This window comes from Aulonocara stuartgranti (genome assembly GCF_965226115.1).
Source record: "Aulonocara stuartgranti genome assembly, chromosome: 3".
NCBI classification, from domain to species: domain Eukaryota; kingdom Metazoa; phylum Chordata; class Actinopteri; order Cichliformes; family Cichlidae; genus Aulonocara; species Aulonocara stuartgranti.
Genome location: NC_138941.1, coordinates 79,730,278 through 79,739,267, shown reverse-complemented (window position 1 = coordinate 79,739,267; position 8,990 = coordinate 79,730,278). Strand labels below are relative to the sequence as shown.

Below are 8,990 nucleotides of genomic sequence, written 5' to 3'. Positions count from 1 at the left end.
TTATCATAGCCAAAAGCTGCCTAAAAACAACTCCTGTGTGTTTGTCACAGGCCAGCGCTCTGAGTTCATTTTGTATTTGTCTCATTTTAGATATGTGATTAGTTTGTGTCATTCCTATTTAGCTTTAGTTAAGGAAAGGCAGTTATTATTTATTGTTTCCTTGGTTTCTATGTTTGAGTTCTTGTATCGTTCATCACATGTTAGGTCTGTTAAGCTTGTGTTGTCATGTCTAGTTTCAGTGTTTCCTGTTTTATTTTGAAGGAGTCGTGTGTTCTTTGTTCATTGTATTTAGTTTCACTTCCCCTGTCCTGTCATTAAGCTCATGTCAGTCAGCTGTTCCTCCATGTGCTCCCACTTCCCCTAATCACCTCCTGTGTATTTAAGTCCTGTGTTTTCAGTGTGTCATTGTCAGATCGTCTGCTGTGTTTGCAAGCCAAGAAGTTGCGTCAAGTCTCCTCATGTCAAGTCTCCTCATGTCAAGTCTCCTCATGTCAAGTCTCCTCATGTCAAGTCTCCTCATGTCAAGTCCATGTTCCTGTAGGTTTTTAAGTTAATTTGGCTCACCCAGTTTAGTTTATTGTTAGCCTTGCATTTTGCCTTTTGTTTACAGTTATTTTGCCAGCCTCAATAAACGGCTCGTTTTCTGTTATTCAAGTCATGTTTCACATTTTGTTTCCGTCTGCATTTGGGTCCACCCTTCGCTCTACACACAGTCAGCCCTGCTGATTGTGACAGTGTTAACACTAACTTCATTTTAAAACTCACATTTCCTGTGTCATAACCCTTTTTTTGATATAGCATTTTTATTTCATTTTGCTCCTTTTCATTATACTTTATCAGACTTAACCAAAATATATGCTTTCCTTCCTTAGGTCCTTCTTTAAAGCAAGAAACTCCTATTCAGTTCCTCTTTCCTGTCACTTGTTGCTAGACCAGCTCAAATTCACTTATAAGCTAAATGAATGTCAGGCCTTTGGCCTTGCAAGTTTATAGATCCTATGTGTTTGTAAGCATGTGCGGCCTTCTATGCTCTAAGTCTCTTACACAATAGATTGTCTGGACATTGCGCCAAACAAAGCTTAAGACCCTCTGTAGACCAAGCAACAACTCTAAATGAGCACAATCGCAATGTGTATACAAAATCATTTTTACGTATATAATCTTCAATGTTATTCATTTGGGTCAGCGACACTTGTAACATTCTCATAACAAGCTCTCTCCTCTACCCTAGAAATAAATCTACGTAATATCTGTATGTGTAAGCCTACATTATAACCACTTCTTCTAGAAATCAAAAAGAAATCAAACATTTTCTACTCCTACAATCTTCACTAGTTTTCCTCAAAGCATATCTTTTATTCCCACAGTTTCCCTTTAAGTTTTGTAAACAGCTTCTTATGAACACCAGCATTTTATCTTCTAAACAGGATTCAGTTCACTTTAATCCTTTAACCTTAACATAAAAATAACAATTTCTGCCTCAGTTTTACCATATCTAAATTATCAAAACCCCCAAAAGTTATAACATAATCCTAAAACCCATTAAACCTTAAATCCCTCTCTTTGACACATCTCATGCGTCAAACTCAAAATGCTTCACCCAAGCTTAGGAAATTAAAAGAAAAAGTTTAGTCACATCATCTCTCAAAACAGCTCAGCCATCCTCCTCTCAGGTATATCTGCTCCGACCCTGCAAACCTGTGTTTAAGGAATGAAATCAATTTAAAGGATTAAATTCAGCGTCTCTGCCGTTCTCTTTACCACTACACTCTCTGTCTCGGCAGTGTCTTATTCTAAGTGGGCGAGGAACGAGACATGTTCACTTACCTGTGTGTGAGAGAACTCCCTCAGTGTCCGTGTAGCACTGGTGTAGCACAAGTAGTGGCCTTGTTAGACCTGCTAGTGCTACTTCGTGCCTTCTTTGCATGTGGTACAGGCAGTGTAGTTACCTTTAACCACAGTCTGAGGACAGATGGGAAATATACAAAACATTCCACCACAAAAGAAGATTTCAAAGATTTTAATAGATTAGTTTAAGAATTTGAGCAAACAACAGAAATAAGTGTGTGATAACAACATCTCACTCCTCAGAATTATGTAAGAAGGCTTCATTTCATAATGACAGTAAAGCAAATACAGACAGATGTGTAGAGAAAATAATCACATAAAAATAATAACTGTGCTAATAAGAAAACCCTCCTGATGTCCATAAATACGGTGAAATCAAAGGTTCCTAAAGTTATAAAGTAACATGTCAGGTAAAGTTCTTCATGTTTGAACTTGAACTTGAGTAAATGTGTTGATCTAGTTTCCAACAGTTGCAGCAAACACATGGAGCAACACAACGAGAACACACAGTGAGGTGAAGTGAGTGAAGTGGATCAGGTTTTCACCACTTCAAAACACACCCACACATGTCGGGGAAGTGGGAGGAGCGGTGGGAGGAGCAGTGGGAGGAGTGGTGGGAGGAGCGGTGGGAGGGGCAGTGGGAGGGGCAGTGGGAGCAGCGCTGGAAGGAGTGGTGGTAGAAGCAGTGGGAGGAGCAGTGGTTTGTAATGAACTGTCTGGGGAGGGGAAGGTAACTGTGTCGCTGATCCATTGCTGGTACTGGGACACAGGAGTGTAGGTTGTAGGACGTGCAGAGCATCCAACAAAAATGAAAACTCCACTCTGCAGCCAGACGGATCCACTCTGAGTCCTCAGTGGTGCCCCAACACTAAACTGTGGAAAGACAGTGATGAAAGTTATCAGGACAGATGTGTAACTCTTAGAGGTCGACCTTTGTCACCCACTAAAGTTTGAACTTTGTTGGTAGTTTTGTTACAAACTGCTGAAATAAATTAAGTAACAAATAAATTGATCGTCCCAGTATAACACAGTCAGTAACACTTCATGGATATCAGTCTGTCCACTTAGGAAACATGAACCACTGTGAATCCACTTCAGCTGCTTTGGTGCAATGAAAGTGACGATTCCACAGACAGAAAGTTTCAGGCAGCTCGTTTAAAGGAATCAGTTTCATCAAATAAATTAGAGGCTTTAGAAAAAACAACCTTTGATAAACACGAATATGAATATTTATGGTCAATTACAGCAAAACAAGTAAACCAAAGTGTGACTAAAGGTGAGATTATCTCAGTGACTGTCAACAACAGATTATAAGAAATAAACTTGTGCTCACCAAACATGACCCTCCAGTACAGATGATGCTGTCTGGGACCCATGGATATCTGGCTTTGCACTCACTGTTTCCCACTATTGGTACGTTTGCCTCCTGCAGGTTATTGCTAGTTGTAGAGAATTTAAACATCAGGCTTTTCTAAAGACTCCAACACAATGCTGTAAAATACAATAAATATTTTATGATTTACCATCAAAGCCGATGGCCCAGCTGCTGGCCTCATTGTTGAAGGTGCTGTTTTGTGAGGCTAAGCAGATCGGCCGAATGTAGTCTGTGAAATTGACAGGAGCCGACAGCTTCAGAAGACAAATGTCGTTCTCACGAGTCGACGAGTTGAATCCAGGATGGCAGGTGATGTTTACCACTGTGCAATTCACTTCATTTGGGTTTGGACCTGAGTGGCTGTTGCGGCCCAGATAGACCACCCTGCTACTGAAATCCCTTCACACTTGATTGGCTGGAATCTAAAGTGTGTCACAGCTCAGGGAAAAGAAAAGCACTGAAATAAAGCACCGAAATGTGCGCTGCTTTTTGGTCTGGTTACTACCGTTTATGTCAGAACCCCCTAACCCAATTCTAACAGAGGAACACGGGTGATGTAGCAGAGACTTGTCCTTCATTAGACTGTGACACTGTGTAACAACTAAAACACACTTCAGTGTTTAAATTCAGTTTGTGAACTCAAACGTGCAGCTGCCACATTCTGAACAGCAGCAGCTGTCAAACTGCTCTCTATGTTTGCAGCTACAGCTTTTAAATGGCTGCTATAAATGTTCATTTTCAGATCTCTGATTGGAGGAGAAGGCAGCGCTCAGTCGGTCATATTGTGATGAAAGAAACATGAAACAGCCCTTTAACATGAGCACTCACTCAGAACCTCAAGCACAAAGATCAGCTTAACAGAGAAAGCCTGCTTAAGAGAGAAAGCCTGCTGTGTGTTTCCTCGACAAAGGAAGTATGTCCACTCGAAACCAGTAACCATAGTTACTTCATAAGTTACACAGGTGACACAGACTCCACACTTCCTGCATCTCTTTCAAAGTAAAAGCGCTGCGTGCTTTTAGTGGTCTTATTGTGAAACATCTGCAGCAACATTGTGTGTAAGAGTTGATGTTGAACTCCAACCACTGAGCCTCTCTCCTTTATTCTACACACATGCAGGTCTGTGGACTGTGAGAGGAAGCTGGAGAACCTGGGAGAACCCACATGGACACGAGGGGAACCAACTGGGGTTCAAACCAGGAAACAGAGACGGGAAGAACATGACTCCACCTTCCATCTACTCACCTGCAGGAACAGTCAGTGCAGACAGCAGCAGCACACACACACCTGCAACAGTACAGAAGTCACTGAGGATCACTAAAGGTCAGAGGTCATGATGAGGACAGACAGGTGTAGGAACATCAGCTCACCTGCAGCAGTCAGCAGAAACAGGCCTGACACTGAAGAACACACTGGCTGTGTCCCAATTCAGGGTCTGCACGCTTGAAGTACGCATTTCAAGTGCGGTTACGTCACCGCCACGCAATGACGGCTGTCCCAATTCGAAGTATACTTCAAATGCATACTCCAAATGCGCCGTCGATTTCCCCAAATATCAAGCGTGGTCCGGTGCACGCTTCGTGGTCCCATATATCCCACAATTCATAGCGCGGCGGTGGATGTGGATAATTTTGCCGCAAAATACGGCAGAAGGGAGCGGCCGAAGAGGTTTTTTTCCCAAATTTTATTGAACTTATAAAGCGAACAGTCAGTCATTCCACTTCAGTTTGTACAGTAGACATACAAGGCAAATAAGGGTAACAATATACAGTGCAATGAAATAAGAAGGATAAATAAATAAAGGATAAAAAAAGAAAAAAAAAAGGGGGGGGAGATGTGAAAGACTTCATAAAAACTTTGTACTTGAAAGTTGTGACAGCTCATTCCTTAAACATTTCTGAATGAACTTCAATCAATGATAAACCTTTTTTATTGGAAGTTAATTTAAGAGAGTTTAAGTAATATTCAATTTCAATCAAAAACAAATTAAATGATGGGATTGAGTTTTGGAATTTTTTGGAATATATATATATATATATATATATATATATATCACTGGGTCCTAAGGCTAGACCCCTTATGCTAAGCAAGCCTACCGCAGACATGAGCGAGACAGATAAATATGAAGGCATGCCGGCTCGGACGTCGCCCGGATGAACAAGGTCCGCGTCAGGTGTTGAGGAACCAGGGCACCCTGACGAAAAGTGGGCTACTGGAACAAGAAGGCATTGGTGGGCAAGAGACGAAAACAGGGCATTGTTGGAATGCTACTACGCAAGTAACCCCGGCGGAAGGGGCTACATGAATAGGATGACGGACCTATGGATTCTTCGATACCCAACATCCACAATGACGGCGAAACAACTAGTAGCTCAGTGTTCCAACATTCGAAAGAAGGGACTGCTATCACAGCTAGAGATTGACGAGGTACAACACAAATGCTACGGCAAGGAGGAGTCAGGACGCCAGGTCAGGGGGGAGATATCATCACCCCCACCCGAGATTGGGTACATAGCCCCAAGTGCGATAGGAGAAGGATCGTTGAGTGCGAGAGGAACTGACCTGAAAAATAGGATCATGGCCAAGCTTGAAACCTGGATCCCCCGTAGCCGGTTACCAAGATTACGTGAAGTTCCCTCAGAAGGTCTGCTAGATGATGTTAATGCAGCACTACGGACAATACCTACAACCACGATTACCGACACTAACAAGCTGATCTACAATACGGCAGCAGTGATCAGTGAGATGCTTGGCTACAAGTTGAACAGCCACAAGGGGCAGTACCCTCCATGGAGAAGGAGGCTAGAGGGCAAGATCAAAGTAGCACGGAGGGAGGTTAGCCAACTAACGGAGTTGCAGAAAGGTGCGACAAAGGAGGTGCATAAGAAATACAGCAAGCTGTCCATACCTGAGGCCTTGGAAACTGCCAAGCAAAGACTCACAGCCTTGGCCAGCCGCTTGAGGAGGTACACCAGAGAGATAGAAGGCAGGAAAATAAACCAGCTGTTCTCCACAGAACCAGCAAAGCTGTACTCTCAGTGGCAAGGGAACAATAATAATAAGAGAACAGCACCACCAAGGCTGGAGACGGAGCAATACTGGAAGAGCATATGGGAGAAGGACGCAACCCATAACGGCAATGCTCAGTGGCTAGAGGATCTGAGGGCAGACCACAGCGACCTCCCTGAACAGGGTCCATTAACCATCACAGTGGCAGATATCCAAGAAAGGGTCTCCAGTATGAAGAGTTGGACAGCACCAGGGCCCGACATGGTTCACGCCTACTGGCTAAAGAAACTGACTGCACTCCACGAGCGTCTGGCAGCACAAATGAACCAGCTGCTAGTTAACGAGAGACACCCGGAATGGCTAACTGAAGGCCGGACGGTCCTGATCCCCAAGAACCCTAAGAAGGGACCGGTCCCCTCCAACTACCGACCAATAACCTGCCTCAGTACTACATGGAAGCTCCTGTCAGGCATCATATCGGCTAAGATGAACAGGCACATGGGTCAATACATGAGCGGGACACAGAAAGGAATTGGCAAGAATACCAGAGGCGCAAAACACCAGCTACTGGTAGACAGAACAGTCAGCCGAGACTGCAAGACCAGACTGACCAACCTGTGCACTGCCTGGATTGATTACAAGAAGGAAGGAAGGGGGCTGGGGACTGGTGAGTGTCAGCACCGCAGTCCAGGATGAGACAACAAACATCCAAGAATACATTGGGAAGATGGCCCCAACTGACCGAGTGCTCAGTGAATACCTCAGGCAGCAGAAACCCAAGAAAGAGGAGGGAGACGAGGAACCATCATGGAAGGACAGGCCCCTGCACGGTATGTACCACCGGCAGATAGAGGAGGTGGCTGATATCCAGAAATCCTACCAGTGGCTGGACAAAGCTGGACTGAAAGACAGCACAGAGGCACTAATCATGGCAGCACAAGAACAAGCTCTGGCCAACACCAGTAGGCGGAAGGGTAAAGTGTCTTGCCCAAGGACACAACGACCAGGACAGAGAGCCCGGGGATTGAACCGGCGACCTTCCGATTACAGATACGCTTCCCAACCCCCTGAACCACAGTCATCCCCAGTGTACAGGAACATCTGTGCCGAGTATAACCTGGAAGTCCCGAGGTCAAAATGGGAGATGCCCCCAAGGGTGGTGGAGAATGACCGAGCTAAGATCCTGTGGGACTTCCAGATACAGACGGACAAAATGGTGGTGGCTAACCAACCGGACATAGTGGTGGTAGACAAACAGAAGAAGACGGCCGTAGTGATCGATGTAGCGGTTCCGAATGACAGCAATATCAGGAAGAAGGAACACGAGAAGCTGGAGAAATACCAAGGGCTCAGAGAAGAGCTCGAGAGGATGTGGAGGGTGAAGGTAACGGTGGTCCCCGTGGTAATCGGAGCACTAGGTGCGGTGACTCCCAAGCTAGGCGAGTGGCTCCAGCAGATCCCGGGAACAACATCGGAGATCTCTGTCCAGAAGAGCGCAGTCCTGGGAACAGCTAAGATACTGCGCAGGACCCTCAAGCTCCCAGGCCTCTGGTAGAGGACCCGAGCTTGAAGGATAAACCGCCCGCAGGGGCGTGCTGGGTGTTTTTATATATATATATATATATCTATATATGTATATATATATCTATATATATATATATAGATATATATATATGTATATATGTATATATATATATATATATATATATATATATATATATATATATATCATAATAATCTGACAATACATATAATATTGGCCATACTATATTTACATTACCACAGTGAGATGACTTTAGTCTCATGAACAACATTAATTGTTATTTACTAACTAATCTTAAATGACTGTTCAGCACAGACATGAAGCCCAACAATCATGTTTACAGTCCCGTGGTCTCAGCCTCAGATACTCAACTAATCAAAGTGATGTCATGACAAAAATGAATGACCAACAAAACATTTTTCTCCTTCATTTCTGTCACACAAAGCTGTATGTAACGTGTCTCGCGGTTAGTATCATGGTTGCTAGGCAACCTGAACAGCGCGACGAAGCGTATACCGTCCCATTTCACGAGCCTCTCACTTCCGCACTTCTCGTACTTATAGTACGCACCGTACATAGTACGCGTAGTGCGCGTACTTCAAGCATGCAGACCCTGAATTGGGACACAGCCACTGATCAGAGATCAAATGGTCACATGACCAAAGAGAAGCATTCAGACTGCAGTGATTGGTTACTGTTCCCACACATCAATAACCCACAGCGCCCTCCAGTAGTGGAAACACAGATAATACATGTGGAGAAACATGAAGGAGACTCACAGCAGAGGCAGACGCTCCGTCTCAGACAGCCGTCACCTCCACAGCTCCACAGGTCTGCTCCCCGACCTCCTACATGACACAAAGCACACATCAGCACAGGAGGAGCTCCTCATCAACTTCAGAGAAAACAACAAATGAATTCAAAACTCCTAATACTGAAAACTGTGGAGTCATTGTAAATATGCATTTACACTGTAAAGAGACCAGAACGTTATCTGAAAGTGGCGCATCTTGGTCCACAAATAGTAACTAGTAAGCAGAACTTTGTTAGCATGTGTCTGTGAAGGTTCTTAGTCATCCAGGTCATCGTAGTCTAAGGAGCTTGGAAAGAAAAGTGTCTGGACTTCTTTAAGTTGCTTGAAGACGTTTCACCTCTCATCCCAGAAGCTTCTTCAGTTCTTTTTTTTTTTTTTTTTTTTTTTTTGGCCTGTCCCGT

General features: G+C 44.1%; 1 pseudogene across 1 annotated transcript; it reads right to left on the bottom strand.

Annotated features, from left to right (window-relative positions):
* Positions 1 to 2,034: 2,034 nt before the first annotated feature.
* Positions 2,035 to 3,624, bottom strand: LOC309703218 (serine protease 27-like; annotated as a pseudogene). Its single transcript, XR_014280847.1, has 3 exons — positions 3,372 to 3,624; positions 3,182 to 3,213; positions 2,035 to 2,721 (listed from the first exon to the last, which is right to left on the bottom strand). The product of XR_014280847.1 is annotated as a serine protease 27-like (transcript).
* Between the last annotated feature and the right edge of the window lie 5,366 nt (positions 3,625 to 8,990).